Genomic DNA, 16,161 nt, shown 5'->3' with positions numbered 1-16,161 from the left:
CAAGTTTGCAAATACTTCACAGGCATTCTTTTCGTTCCTTTAAAGCACCTGGGCCGGGAACCCCTTCCAATAACCAGCGGCACGCGCTTGTGAGATCCGTCACTGTTCGTGCAAAGCAAAACCGTCGCCCGGAGTTTGCTTTGTTTGCCTCCATGACAGCGGTCTCCTTTTGTGAGCGTGCGGCTCGGAAGCATCTGGAGAAAGAGGGCTATCTCGTCGGCGTTGTACAGATCAGCCGCTTCGTAACGATCCAAGATCTTCGGTAGCTCGTTATTGACCCAGAAAGAAGCTCCATATCGGTCCGCGGATGCAGATTCTCCGCTGATAACTTTCCCGACAACTCCGCGTCGACTTTTAAATCCTTGCAACCAGCCGTTACTTGCTGTGAAATCATCGTGGCCTAAAATGCACGCATAATCCCTTGCTTTTTGCTGCAGTACTGCACCACTAATAGGAACGTTTTGCGCACGCATGTCTAGGAACCACGTGAATACCGCTTTGTCCACGTCTGCGTAGGTTGACGACTGCAGCCTTTTCTTCTTGGAGCTTGTGTTGGCTTTCATTGCTTTGAGATTGCGTCTTTTGAGCCCAAAATTGTTGACAGGGAGCTCGCTGGGATGCTAAAACGGGCTGCAACGTCCTTTTTTCTTTCACCCTCAGACACCGCATTCAGGATAGCGGCATTGTCTTGAAGAGACAGAACTTTCCGTTTAGAAGTAGCGGAGCTCATGCTTCAGGTGGCACGTTGATGGAACGATGCTGTGCTGTGCTTGTGTGCAGGGTTGCCAGGTAGTTTCCAGCTCAAACCGCCAAAATCCAGACGGTGTAGCCCAAAAGTAGCCAAATGCAAAAGATTTATGTAGCCCAAAAGTACCATATTCTGCAGAACCCAAAAAATAGTGCGCTCGAATGTGCGAGCTCAATTCTAAGGTACTGAGTCTGCATATCTAGTGTTTAAGAGCAGCTTGCAAGATCTACGACATCTTGAAACGTATTCAACGTTTTATTTCAACCACAAAAGTACAAAAACTTTCCACGCGCGTTTTTTAAGTCTCATAGTTATGAAGCACTCGTTCATGCCCGGTTTACTCGCCTCATACATGATTTCCCTGTTAAAACGGGCAAAAACTTCTTTAGTAGGGTTGATGTTCATACAGCACTCGTTCTTCCCAATGAAAGCAAACTTTACATAGGGGACGTTTTGAAGATTTGGAAGGGACATGTTCTTCTTTAGGCTTGACTTTGTGAGTGACACGTGACTAAATACTCTCTCCATGGCGGCATTCGACATGGGCAGTGTCGGGAGCGCGATGGCAAGTTCGGATAGCAACGGAAACAGGGCTCCTCCTGCGCATCGATCTTGGCCATGTTCGGAATATTCATTGTCTCAAATCTGTTGTCTTTTGATATGGCTCATTGTGCTTTAAGAAACTTCCATGTTTCGCGGTAAAGCCTCCTTTGTTGTATCCGGTACAGCACGCGTTATCGGGCGACATCAAATTCTGCAGGATGTCTTGAGTTGTCTTTAGTATCATTTTTCGTCGGATAAGGTGCTTCCTGTAGGAGAATGGTGGGAAACTCGAGGAAATAAAAGACGCCAGTAGGAAGCAGAAAGAGCTTGGTAGCATAAAAGAAGCCACAATTAATACAGAACCGATATCGTCGGAGCTGAATCTAGGTCACGATAGTTCACGCATCACGCCCACGAATCGTCACGCCGAAAATCCCTGAAAAGGGGTAATCCAGAAAGGGTGGACTGTCGCTTTGTGTTCATGATGAAGTGTGTTTTGCACATCTACTCCAAACCAAGCAAAAAAGAAAAAAAGTGCCGCGCTAGGATTTGGAATAGCCCTAAAATAGCCACATAGCCAACCGCCAAATTTCGACGCCAAATGCATGACAAAGTAGCCCAATTTGGCTATTAATAGCCCAACCTGGCAACCCTGCTTGTGTGCTGACTCACTGGCTGACCTCAATTGTACCCGGAGAAAAAAACATTCAAAAGATCCCTAGATTCCCTAGATCGATTGTACCGTCGCCTGGTGTCGAACTGCGACAGTGGCGAGCAATACGGCTGTCGGCGTCAACTTTCGGGACCGCTGGTTTCGTTTGTAGCTGTTTGTTTTGTGTTTGTCTCTGCTCAGCGTTTGCTACGTCTTGTGAGTCGCAGTTTCTTCGTGGGAGTTTCTGTGGGATGGCGAGACATTTTAGCGGACATGTCTCTGGTGATGTGTGCTTATGAAACAACGGTCAAATGGGGCGCTCTCGGGTGCTCCTCGTGTCCCTGAAGTAGTGTCGTGTCGCAAAATCGTGGCGAGTAAAGTCGGGCTTTTATTCGTAACGGCTTTTGTGTAGCGACGTCAAAAGGGTGCTGACACCCCCAACTGCACGAGAGGCTGGGAGTCTGGCGGCGCCCGGAAACTGCAACGGCGTGCCTCTGCTGTGTCCGCTCGCTGCCATTACCGACGTCTTTTGGTCGGCTGTTCGCCTTTGGTGGCAATTGAGGTTATCCATGGCGAGCGCTTCGTTACGTGGAGTTCACAAATACAAGCGCTTCTTTGAAGATTGCGTCGGGGAATTGAAAAGGTTTGTTAAATAGAGGATTTTGTTTTATACAGGTTCGTTACATCCAGGTTTAACTCTAAAACATAATAGGCCTCGTTTCGGTTGCACAGTTGTGCCTAAGCTCATCCACGTGTCCATCAGCCCATGCTCCCAAAAGACAAGGAAGGTATGCAAGATGGCAAAAGGTGTGAATGGATGGGCTACTACCAAACTGCGCCTCTGCAATGCCCTACCTACTACCAAACTGTGCCTCTGCAATGTGCCCGTTCCTTTTGTCTGCGCAGAAATACATCCGGGAACACGAGAACGACGACTACCTGCTGGTGGGCTTCCACTCGCAAAAGGCGAACCCATTCCGAGAGAAGAGCTCCTGCATCTTGCTGTAGGGTGCCTCGACCTGGGGGCACTCTAGGGCGACCCAGAGTGCCCCGGGGTCAGTCCCTTCCCCTGCCTTCCATCGGAACCTTCGTACTGTAGGTGGCAAAGCGGGCTGTTTGCCTACGGTCACGGAACGAGCCCCTCTGTGGCCGGTGGCCCTTCTGCTTGCCCCCCACCCCCCACGCACCACCACCTCCCACGCTGCTCTTGATGTCAATAAATGCATCTGGCCTTGTTGGTTCTGTACACGTTACTCCTGTTGCTTTAATTGTCTGCATACTGTTTTTTCCTTCTCATAATCGAGGTATTCCAAGTTATTCACTGGCTTTCTGTACTGGAGCAAGTGGTGGATGACGACGGGTGCAGAAGAAACGTGTATCTACACGTTGGTGTATCTACACCACTTGCACACCAGCAGATCCGTGACCACAGGCACCACAGGTGTATGGGCAAGGTGAGAGCAAAACTGCTTGCCAACACTGCCGATTACGGAAGGGTTTCCCTATGACGTCACCGCTGTGCCACCAGCCGTGCGTTCTGGACACGCTGTGGCGCCACCAGACAATCTGTTTTCGCCTGATCGTAATGATGCGCTAACATTTCGGTAGCTACTACTCAACAAGGTAGACACGGTGCTGCACGCGCAATAACCGTGGATCGTCGGGTGACACCGGACGCACTCACTTGATCGAATGACGTTTTACCGAACGCCCATGTTTCACCGAATGAAACTTTAGCGAATAGTCGGACGCCGCGAAGCGGTGTTCTCGGGGGAGGGGGGGCGGCAAATGGGTTCACATTTTTGTAATGAGCCGCCGCAGACTGTCGCCGGCGAAGCGGCGAAAGCGCAGCGCGGCGGATGGGTTAACGCGCGCCCCCGTTATTCGCTAAAACGTAGATTCGCTCAAACGTCGCTGTTCGCTAAAACATCATTCGCTCATGTGATATGGACCCGGGTGACACGGAGCCCCGCCCCATCGCGCGCATCAGCGTCCCCTATGTAAAAGGGACGAGCGAGACACTGGCGCGCGTGCTGAGAAAAGAAGGGATCCAAGTGGCGCACAAGCCAATGTCAACATTAGGACGGCTCATGCCAAGGCCGAAAGATCGCCTACCAAAAGAGAAAGCACAAGGCGTGGTCTATAAGATACCGTGTGCAGAGTGCCCCGCCGCCTACATCGGTGAAACTAAATCTTTTCCCGAACGCATGCGCCAGCACCAGAACGATGTGCGCAATTTCGATTAAGGGGCTTTATTTCGATCGCGAGCGTAGCGCCGTCGCGGAACATTGTGAAGTATTTGATCATCGGATCGACTTCGGAAACGCGCACGTGATAGACACGGAGCCACATATTCGAAAACGCCTGTTCTTGGAGTCGTGGCATATCCAGAATACACCCGGGAACATTAACAGGTCCCTCGGGGCCTTACCATCTATTTACGTCCATGGCCTGCGTCACGTTCACAAAACATCACCTCGGTAGAAGAGGAAGGAGAGGTCGAAGCTCGCGCTGTCCCATTCCGTGTTTAGTCACCCCTGAAGGAGTCAAGTCGACCCCGAAACGTTGGGAACTCTTTGTTTCTAAACTTTTGTTTTGAGTTTTCTTTTTTTCGAATTGTTCCCCAACCAGACAGATTTCTGTCGAAGATGTTTACTTTCAAGGGATGCACACTACATTCTTATCTCTTTCCCTTTCGCACGGTTGCACATTTTGTTTCATGTAGTGTAGTTTCATGTAGTAACCCTTCATAATTTAAAATAGGGTGCACGTGAAGTTTCGATCATAATCATGCAGAAAGATGCAAGAAACGAATAAGGCGCTCAACTCTGTTTTGATCGGACAGAGTGTGACCGCTCGGATGGCAGATTCATGGCCCTCGGCGCCTGACGTACGGATTATATCGATCGTTCCGCGTGTCGTACCCTTCCACCATAATTTTAGATGACCGCGATTGAAACATCACGTGCACCATATTTTAAATCGCCAAGAGTTACTCCGACGTACTTATTAAGTCTTTTTTCTCGCGACCACCACCAGTGTATTATTTACGGCTTCTGCTTGGCCACATTCGAATTTGTGAAGACGCCCTGGAACAAGCCCAGCCCGCTTTCGGCCAATGGCGCCTCCTGATTTGTCTCCTATACTCCCAATGAATGGCCAAACCCTCTACATATACGGCTCCGGTGTCTAAATTTTGCCGGGTGGCGATCCCTTCGCGCGTGTCTAGTTTCCTCCGGCTCCTTGGGGCGGCGATAGTCGTCCACGCGAATTAGGGTGCCTACATGTCTGTCTGTCTCAGGGTGAAGACATCCATTGTTGCCCTGAATGTGCCAGCGCGTAACGCTCTCGCGCACTCGGTGCGTGACTTGGGCGGTAAAATGGCATCTATCTATTAGCCAAAGCTACGCGCTCGAGCTGAGGGACACCGAATTGCGCGCACTTAAAAATGCATAAAAAAACGATTGGGAGGAAAAATGGCTGAGATGTCACCACTCAAGCAAAAGCGCGTGTGTGTATGAAGGCACTCTAACGCGAATGTATATAAAGAAAGAGAAGTCGCCATTCTTCATTTTTAATTTCGCTTAATGCTCGCGTCGTAATGGGGAGGTCGCGTATACACTCTCAAGAAAAAAGGGGGTAAAAAGGGTGTATCGTTACACCCTTTGTCCCATATAATACGCCCCAAAACTTCAATTCGACGTACGAGGGGCTTGATAGCCGTATGGTACAATTTTACGAGGTGCTTGATAGCCGTGTGGTAGAGTACGTGTTACTGACTACCAAAAAATAATCGGGGTTTCCGTGGCCCTACTCTGAAAACTCGGTGTTTTCTTTATGTGGTCTTTGATGCATACTTTAGCTATTGAATAAGTTATATCAAACCGTTGTCGAGCCCCTCGTAAAATTTGGGGCCGTCTGTTTGACTATAGGGCTCAGTACGTCGAAATGAAGTTTTGGGGTGTATTATATGGGACAAAGGGTGTAATGATACGCCCTTTTAGACCCTTTATTCTTGAGAGTGTGGTACGCACTCCCGAAGAGCAACACGCCTACGAAGAGCAACGGCGGGAACGGCAACGAGAATTTCAGCGCCGGCGGCGGCGGGCGGCACGTGTGTGTGCTTACCTTTCCTCACGATGACCACCGATCAAGACAATAGATGTGTTCATAATTTTGTTCAAAATTTTGTGTCACGTCTGTGTCATGTGCTAAACAGCTCCGCTAGTCACCCATCTTTTTTTTATTTGTTTTTATGGCGTTTACCCAAAGATAGGGTTGGCCTAAAAATTGGGTTGTGTGTATGTTTAAACAGCCTAGAATTTGGTCTGCCTCAACGGGCGACGAGTCTCCCCACTCCCAGCTGTAGATGAGAAATTTAGCCAGTGCGGTACAACCACTAGCCTGGGGTCTTTAACGTGCATCACGCAGTAGTGATACACGACCGCACGCCGGTACGATGCTCATCCAGATCGAAACGGGCAGGGGTGGGGCTCGAACCCAGGATCCCTGAGCTTTCGCTCCACGTGCTCCGAGCTGGTGTGGGCTAGCCCACTCGGCCACCGATCCGTTCGGACGCGGTCGTGCAACTAGCTTTGACAGGGTGAGACCACCTCAGAAGCCACGCTAGCCTTGGCAATGTAGCGCAACATAGTGGACGCCGAGAATACCGTTAATAAATATGCACTGAAAAGCTTCTTTTGTTATGATTTTGATAGCATGAGCGAGCGGACACTCTGCGACCTTGGAGGGATCAACAAACTGGTTTAAATGCTTATGGTGTAAACCAAACACATTTCATCCCAATTTCTTTTTTTTTTTTTCCTCCTCCAACTCGCGTCGGTCTTGGCTGAAATATGTTTTTGAACGTGTTTTTCATACCGAAGCTGGAACACTCGTCAACAATACATGAACTTTAATAACCCCTGGAGTATCTATACCCAATCAAAAAGACTCGCAAATATTATCGAGATCAATGAGATCCCTAGAGCACGTAGATTAATGGAACCATGAAATGATTTTGGTCTGGGGTAAATTATTTCGAATGGGGATTTTACTAGTAGCATATCGTTTAGTGGGACAAAGCTAGTACACGAAGGGGGAAATTCGAAACCCCGCTTTTCGGTACGAAAATGTGAAATAGAGAAGAATATATATGACCTTCTTTCCTTCAAAAGTTCTCCGCCTTTTCACTGTGACGCATCCGCGGTGTCCAAGCACATCAGCCGAACCCAGCTCACGTGCTATACAGGACTCTCGGGCGTATGCGCTTGTCAACAATCAATCCGTTGACGAATATTTGGATTCGCGTTCGTGGTTAACGAGTGCCGTGAAGACACTAATCATCACTCGCGAATAACAAGTTCCATGGTGCACTTAAAAAGTACTTTGGAAACTAGGATTCATCTCATCCGGCGCCTAAGCACGTCACAATCACGTGATTTCTCATTTCGCTTGTGAGTTGAGAATCAAAGCGAAGGGGAAAGAATAATAACAATCATTTTATAAACTCTTCAGGTGAGAACCCTTAATGATTGAGGTGGGAAGCCTTCTTTGTGCATTTTTTAAAAAGGCGGGTATCGCTAGGCGGCAAACACAAACTACTTCCATTAATCCGTCACAACGCAGCGCTGCATTCTGGGAACCTCAACGTCAAAAGCGGGGCGCGTATGAGTTTTGTTTTACAGCGATTCCCACAATGCATAGCGTGGTATTACGGCGCGCGATGAGGCGCTTCGAGTTTTGAAATAGTAGATTCCAACTTGTTGTGCCGATAGAACTTTACAACGTAATGTCTTTTTACTTCAAACTTAACGAAATAATATACGGCGTAAAATTTATAAGTATACACCTTGTTAAGAAGGGCGCAGCCATCTCTCGTCACTTCTGGTATGCGTCAAAGCAGTTTAGATCTCTTCTCACGCCGCTGGAAGGTGTTCACGAAAAATGCGCGACTGTGACAATCTTGTCGTGCCTGACCTATATTTTCTCGCATATTCCAGGTTGAACTGTCTTCTCATTTTATTGTCCCGCATACCAGATATGAAACCCACGTGACTGAGAACGAAAGGAAACTAAAAACGTCTTGCGAACTGGAGGAGGAGTCAAACCTCGAGGGCACGTCGCGTCCCAAAGTCGCAGGTGCGCCAAATATCGCTGTGCTTGATCGTTAAAACACGAAGACGGGAACGTAGGCTTGAGCACACGTGCTTTCAGTCATGAATGGTATAAAATTTAAAAGCACGCAATGTTCTTTTTTTTTTTTCTTTTTCTTTTTACGGAGCTTGATTGCCCTTCCGCATAACCCCGTTAAATTTTGCGAGAAAATTCACCTTTGCACGAATTCGGCTCCCAGGTTAAATTTAGCGAGGAAATTGATGTCACGTGAATTACTTACGTATTCAATTTTTTCCAGTAAATTTACCGCGTAAAATTCCATTATAAATTTAACGGAAGATTTGATGAACTAGCGTGTTCTTTGCTCGTCGAAACGGCAGTTTAATATTTTCCAAACAAATGTAACGATCGCAATTTAAATACCGCATTACGTGTATTACACGACGTTAAAGATCAAAGTCGCTGCCATTTTGGGGACTTTCAGCAAACCGTTACCGTGTTCCACGTAACGCGCTACCGGTGTCTTTGAAGCCTGCTGTAGCCCGTGGTCACGGCATCACCGGGCGATATGCTTCAATGGTAGTGCTGTACGCGAAACACGGTAATGATTTGCTAAAAGTCCCTATTATCTATTTATATTTTTGGAAAAGAAAGTTGTCGTCGCTGCCACGTTTGTACCTTTCCTGCCGCAGGGCCTCATGGAATTTCGCATGACCCACGTGAGCTTTCTGTGGAGCGAGATGTTCAGCAGGATGGCCAAGATCAAGAAGACGTTCAAGCTGCAAGACTTCTACATCACGGACACCTCGCTGGAACATATCTACCTTAGCTTCACGCACAGAGAGGCTAGCGTCGCCGCCTTGCGGAGTCCTACGCCCAGGCCGGTCGTACTGGTCTCTAGGAACGCGTCACGGCCATTTAGTCGATAGAGAACCGACCCGAGGAATATTGAGATAAAACAACAATGCAGGAGTTTCGTGTCATCGTGTTGTGTTCCTTTGGGTAATATTCGCATCGGAAACATTTATTGCGTAAACATGAGGGCTATCGTATACGTCCTTTTTCACAAGGGTGCCGCCATCTTGAATTTCGTCACTTTCAGTATCGGCGAAAACATTGTTTTGCCGTCGCCACGCAAATAGAAAACATTCAGGATTTAAAGGGGTTGTGCAACGACATTGGGTAGGAATATATCTTACTTTACACCAGCTTCCTGGCACTAGTGGTACCCAAGAATACTCGAACGCAACACCACTGACCAAGAAGCGTCTTCGTCGCGGCGGAATTCAAAAGATGAAAGCGGAGCTTTTCTTTCAGTCTCTCCTTCCAAAGCCGCCTTTTGCTCCTTCGCGAAATATGATGACGGAGCTGTGGGGACAATGGCAACAGTACAATCCCCGGGAATGCGTCGCCGAGCTTTGCGGTGACGATATTCAAATGCTGCTCACAAAGTGGACGCGAAGACTGCGTTCACTGCGTCCTCCGCAACTCACTTGAATGGTGTTCAATACAAAATGAATTTCAATGAACGTGCTCTTTGTTTTATTGCACTGGTAATATCACGTGAAGCGCGTCTGCTCGACCTGTGCCGTGCTGGCGAGCGGCCAGCACGGCACCGGTCGAGCAGACGCGGAGGAGGGGACGAGGAGGGCGCACGCTAACAGCAGTGCTGGCGCCATCTGGCCGTCTTTCTCAAAATATTTTCGTCTGGCACCATACGTATGTTCACCTTTCTGCCACCAGCGCCTTGTGGCGCTAGTTTCTATTTACCACGGCTGGAGCTGCACTCGGCTGACTACGATAGGAGCTTGTTCAGACCGTTCGCACATGACTATCCGCAGGTCGATCGATGGCACTCTAGTCCCTGAGCGGTCCAAAAGCATAATTGTATCATAGGTGGAGTCGAGCAAATGCGACACTCTGAACACTATAGAAAACAAAGGATACAATATGAACACATCCGTGCCATTCTTAATTTTTGTACATTCATGTCTCTTACATCCTTTTTTTTTTTGAAGACTTTACGCATATAACGAGAAAGAGTTACACTAGAATGCCTCAATGTCCTTCTGTTTAGGGCACCGTGGTTTAGGGCGGTGCCATCGTTTGTAGTACCCGATGCCGACAGCACGAGCTCATAGGGAAAATACAAAGAAATCGCAGGAAACAAAATGTCGCCGTAGCACAGTCAGCGCCACGAGCGTGTACAGGAGGGACACGCTCTTTCACGTGCTTCAGAACAAAAAATAAAAATAACCGCTCGAAAGAAAATGGACAGATGTTATCACCTCAAGCAAAGCGCACATGAAGGCACCCTAAGTTACACAAAAATCAGGCAAATTGTGCAGGCCGGAAGTGTAAAAATAAAACATTTAGTACCTACACGGTCGCGAGAGTTGCTACACTCCGTTTCACCGTATGTTGTACCGCTGCGAAGGCTAGAAGCGCGAGCTCATAGCGTTGGCAGCTGGCCTTGGTGTACGAGAGCTTGTGCCGCCGAGATGTACCCTAGAGCAAGGGGCTCGCGCTTGTAGCCTTCCCTGCGGTACGACACAAGGTGAAACAAAGTATAGGTTCTGGTACCGTGCTGTGTGACAGGATACTTGATTCTAAAATTCGATAAAGAGTGTCTACGAGGAAAGATTCAGCCTCCATTCAGGATCCGATTTTATTTGTTTGTAAACATGCTGCACCTACTGCGAGGCGATCCAGATTAAGAAGGCGCGGTGCTTATGGTGTTGGGACGTATCATCATGGTGAGGATCTGGCACCTCGCCAGGCCGACTAAGATGTCCTCGAACGAAATGTCGCCCACAAAGACTTCGGGCAGACCGAGGTTGCTCTTGTGAGCCGCTACCTTGGAGTATACCTCGCTCCAGTTGGTGTAGGTCTTGCCCACCCTGAAGGCGATCATGCCCTGCGAAATGTTCGGGGAACCTTCTTTCAGGCTCTACCTTTTCGCATTCGTCGCTAAATACGTTACAAGAAGACGATAGGAACACATATTACTATAGATAGATACACCAGCGCGCGGCTCTGAGGTCACAGGGCAGCGGTGGCGCTGCTGTCGGCCCGACGCATGCGCAGACAGTTAACTTTTAACGAATTTGGTTTCTACGCCCGCGCAGCGCCCACACCTAGTGTGGGCAAACGCTGGCTCGTTAATAAACGGCGCTTTGATGAAAACAAACCAACATTGAGACTGAGTTGTTTCTTTAATCAGTTTGCTACAGCAATGCAAGTTATATTTGTTTTTTTTTTTTGTTTTTTTTTTACTAATCACCCAATAGGTAGGGTTCAGCCGAAAATAATCCATACAGTCCTATCGAATCCAGCCTCTAAGCGGTATGTGTCTATCGACATTTAGACAGCTGTATGTTTTCAAGGAAGCCGTTCGCACGCACAATCTGCGGTGCGCATTCAAACAACCATGCTACAAAAAAAAAAAAAAAAAAAAAAAAAAAATGAAACTCACAGGGAGCACGCCTGCGGCATCGAGTCTGTTGCCCATTGTTCGTAGAGAGCCTAGATTGCAGAGAGGGTCACACTCAAACCACGGGGAGCGTTGGCAGTATAATGGCGGACGCCTCCATCGGAGATTGGTCGCAAGTGCGCATGCGCTGCATTGTCGCGAGGCTAGAAGGAAAGCAGGCGGAGAGGCGGAGACGCTTGCGAACGACCAATCCGTTCGCTGCCTGTAGCTCGCAATGCAGACGCGGCCCATAAACCACGTGACCCCAGATTGAGTTGATGGATATTCTCTGTAATACAGGCTCCCTAACTGTTCGCTGCCACCTAGCGGTTGTCGCCGACTTCTCGTCGAGAAGCAATTGTGACGAAATGCGCGGGCCTAGTGTGCCCGTCATTATTACGGCGGGATGTAAGATTCTTACGATTTCCGCGAGCCTTTTCCGTGGCAGACAACCCGAGCGGACGTAATCAGGGTGCAGCGGGTATCTGGGGGGTAAAGGTGGGTGAGGAGGAGTGGAAAATCCCGCGCGCCGACATCCTGGGTCCCGAGTGAACGATCGCAAAAGAGAGCGACAGAACACGAGAGAAAGAAAGCAACGTTGCCATGGTAAACGCGAAGAGTGTAAACTCTCAGCAATATAAACAGTGATAATTTAACGTTGTAAACTAAATTCTGAGCTATTCTAACGCTTATAAAAAGCAATAAAGTCATTACGCTGCATTAACTTCCCTTCTGTCGAAATCTCGGAAATCTGGTGGTTGCGCAGTTTCGTATTCCTCAACCGCGCCCACCCGCGCCCCACCGGCGAAGCCGGGTATATGGTTTAGTTTAACGTTAACGCGAGGCCGTACATCTGCGCGCTATGCAAAAAGAAAGCTTCGAAAGGAACGCGAATATCTTTCCACCGGTAACTTCGTGGATTGTTGAAGTTCACGAAACTGCTCTGATGATGTAACCGTGTTTGGGACCCCGAGGGTCTGCCTGCATGATCCGCCGCTTGCGGCAGCCAGAATGTATGGGAAAATGGCGGACCTTTTCCTCTAGAGTTAGTATGTATGATCTCTATGCTCAAACCATGGGGAGCGTTGGCACTTGGCAGTATAATGGCGGACGCCCCCATCGGAGATTGGTCGAAAGTGCGCATGCGCTGCATTATCGCGTGGCTAGAAGGAAAGCAGGCGGAGAGGCGGAGACGCTTGCGAACGACCAACGCGTTAGCCGCCTCTAGCTCGTAATACAGACGCGGCCCATAAACCACGTGACCCCAGATTGAGTTGATGGATATTCTCTGTAATACAGGCTCCCTAACTGTTCGCTGCCACCTAGCGGTTGTCGCCGACTTCTCGTCGAGAAGCAATTGTGACGAAATGCGCGGGCCTAGTGTTCCAGTCATTATTACGGCGGGATGTAAGATTCTTACGAATTCCGTGAGCTTTTTCCGTGGCAGAAAATTCGAGCGAATGTAATCGGGGTGCAGCGGATATAAAGGACCCACCGATGAAAATGATCCGTTTGCCGCTAGGGGCGCCCTGGTCGGGGCTCGAGTTAAGTCCGCTCCTTTCCTATGCAATCTCTAAGAGCTTAAGAAAGGCAAGGCGTGGCGGCGAGACCCGTGCTCTTGCGACGGCTCACAACCGGCTCCGCAGCAGCGCATCCGAACCACCGTGATCCGAACGTAAGCCGTTACAAGGGGCTTAAAACAGGCCTAGCCTCATTCGGCCGTAGTCTGTTGCAAGCGTGAGAAGGGGCCTTAAAGACCGACGACCAGTTCGCGCTTTCCACTTTACTGTCGCTTTCTTCTTTTCCTCCTTTCACCCTGTTCACCGTTGCCTGTTTCTTCCTCCCTCATGATGAGGAGGGTCTTCTGCCGTGCAGAATCTCGAATCTGTTCTTCGGCATTTAAGAGGAGCAGGGCGTGGCTTGTGGCGTTCGCACCTCTCGCTTCGTGGTTGGTTGCTCGGCATCCTTATATCGGCTCATGCCGCAGCCTCATTGGCTGCCGGCCGAGCGATAATGAGATGCTCGGACCTCGCCACGCCCCGCGTTGCATAAGTTGTCGGCGACTATTGGTGATTTTCGTCGCGTGTTTTGGAAGCTATATTTCACGGCTTCTTTTCTTTAGACTGCCAGGTGGTGTAAATAACTGATATGCGCCACAGGACTGGCGAGTGGACCCGCTACCAGGATTGTATACTCTACCCGCTAGGTGGCGTTGATTTCTTTGGCGTCCAGAATAGTGAAGCTTGCTACTTAATGACTGAAGGAATTTGAGCAGAAGGGCAGGAGTCTAACTCACTGGAACCTTAGAAGTCCGCCCCCCTTCCCAACACCAGTATGGCGGCTTCTTCTTTTTTTTTTTTTTTTTCCTTTATTTGTTTCGCGGAAAAATCCGCGTGGGGGGCAGAGATAAAGGCCTGGTGCCTGACAGAGCCTCTGCCCCCCCCCGTACAGTTCAGCAGTGCAATACAAAAAAACACGGTGGAAAATGCATCAGAAAAACAAAACAAAATGCGCCATTTGCCAAAACCGATATAAAAATAGAGAGAAGCATTTGTGCAACATTATAAAAATATATAACAAAATTAGCATTTCTTATACCATGAAAAATAAAAAAAATAATAAAAAGACACTGATCATTGAAAATGACCAGGAACAAAGACATGCTTCCGTTGTAGACTGCAAAAAAAATACAAGTATACAATACATCACATTAAAATTTGCCACAGCACAGTGGTATTAATAAAAAATCAATAAAAGGTTTTTCTCTCATACTTAAACATCAAGAAACAAGGAATGGAAATATGCACAAAAATTAAAGACATTTATAACACTCATGAAGTTTACGGCACTAACAAAGATGAAAAAGCAATTTCACTTGTCACGAGCATCCTTCTACAAGAACATTTAAAGCTATTAAAGGGTTGGTGGAAATCCAGAGACATATCTTTTCTATTCAAAGTTTTATTTATCTGGAAATTCAGCCTTTGTCGGCCATAGTTAGTTCTTATTGCCGGCATCTTCCTTATTGGGTCTCGAATATTGTACGTGCTCAGATTGTATGTTGGCGTAGTGTGGAGCTTATTTCTGTGTATGAATTGTAATAATTTGAAATAAAATACTTGATCTGCTTTTAGCATATTATATTTATTAAAAAGTGGTTGCGTGCTTAAATTTCTTCTGTCTCCTTTATAATTTTCATACATACGCAAGATTTTTTTCTGCAAGATAATTAGTTTGTTGTAATTAGTTTCTGTCGTAGTTCCCCACACCAAGATGCCATAGCTCATTTTTGAGTAAAATAGAGAGTAGTATAATGTTTGTTTAAGCCAAGTCGGTAGTAAACTGTGCACTTTGTATATGCTTCCAGTAACTCGGGACAGTTCAGCCTTGAGCATTTTAACATGGGTTGACCAAGAGAGGTCCTCAGTAAACCACACCCCCAAAAATTTTTGCTCTGTAGCTTGCTCGAGCAACGTACCTTCAAATGTTATGTTGATAGTACTGTGATCGCGTTTGTTTATCGGCTTAAAAATAACATATTTTGTTTTACTGGTATTTAAAGCTAAGCGATTTGTTTCTAACCATTTTGAGAGTTTTAATAGATAATCATTGGCTAATTTTTCTACGACCTGTTTCGTCTCACCAGCAAAAAATACATTTGTGTCGTCGGCGTACATTATTAACTGAGGGGAGCCAGGTATTTCCGTTATATCGTTTATGTAGACAAGGAATAGCAGAGGCCCTAGTATAGAGCCTTGGGGAACGCCATGTTTTATTTTCATTTTGCTGGATGATCCATTATTTAGGCATACATATTGGTAGCGTTCATTTAGATAGCTTTTAATTAATTTTAGCGCTATTCCTCGTATACCATATACATTAAGTTTTGTAAGTAAAATATCATGTTGCACAGTGTCGAACGCCTTTTTTAAATCCAAAAACAATCCCAGTGTGACCAATTTGTTTTCAATGTTTTCCGCAATTTTATCTTTTATGTCGATTAACGCTGATTCTGCAGACTTTTCCTTCTGAAAACCATACTGAGCAGGAGTTATTATATGATATTTTTTTAAAAAAAGCTGTTATCCTGTCGTTGATTACACGCTCGAAAACCTTGGAAAAAACCGGGAGTACTGAAATGGGCCTATAATTATTAATCAAGGTCTCTCCACCACCCTTGTAGACAGGAGTCACTTTCGCGATTTTTAATTCATCAGGAAAATTACCGCATTCAAGCATCATATTTATTATGTGGGATAATATAGGACCTATTATGTTCGCGGTGTACTTAATTGGTAGCACTTTTATTTCATCGTCCCCAGCTGCAACATCATTTTTTAGACTACATATTATCTTATCAATCTCAGTTGGTGTCGTTGGAAAAAGCATGATAGATTCCATTTGATTTCCTGCCAACATGGAGTTATCTGAGTTTGCATATTTTCCAGTGCACGTGCCTATGCTAGTAAAGTGCCGATTCATTTCGTCAGCAAGTTCTGTACCGACAATAGTTTTGTTATTTATCAACATTTCCTTCACGCTGCTGCGTGTTTGCTTTCTGCTCGTTAGATAGTTAATCGTCTCCCACACTCTCTTGTGGTCATTGTGAATATGCAGAAATTTATTTTG

The sequence above is a fragment of the Ixodes scapularis genome, unplaced genomic scaffold (assembly GCF_016920785.2).
Source record: "Ixodes scapularis isolate PalLabHiFi unplaced genomic scaffold, ASM1692078v2 PGA_scaffold12__126_contigs__length_90152505, whole genome shotgun sequence".
NCBI classification, from domain to species: domain Eukaryota; kingdom Metazoa; phylum Arthropoda; class Arachnida; order Ixodida; family Ixodidae; genus Ixodes; species Ixodes scapularis.
The sequence above is the reverse complement of the archived record's forward strand: the minus strand, read 5'-3'. Positions refer to the sequence as shown.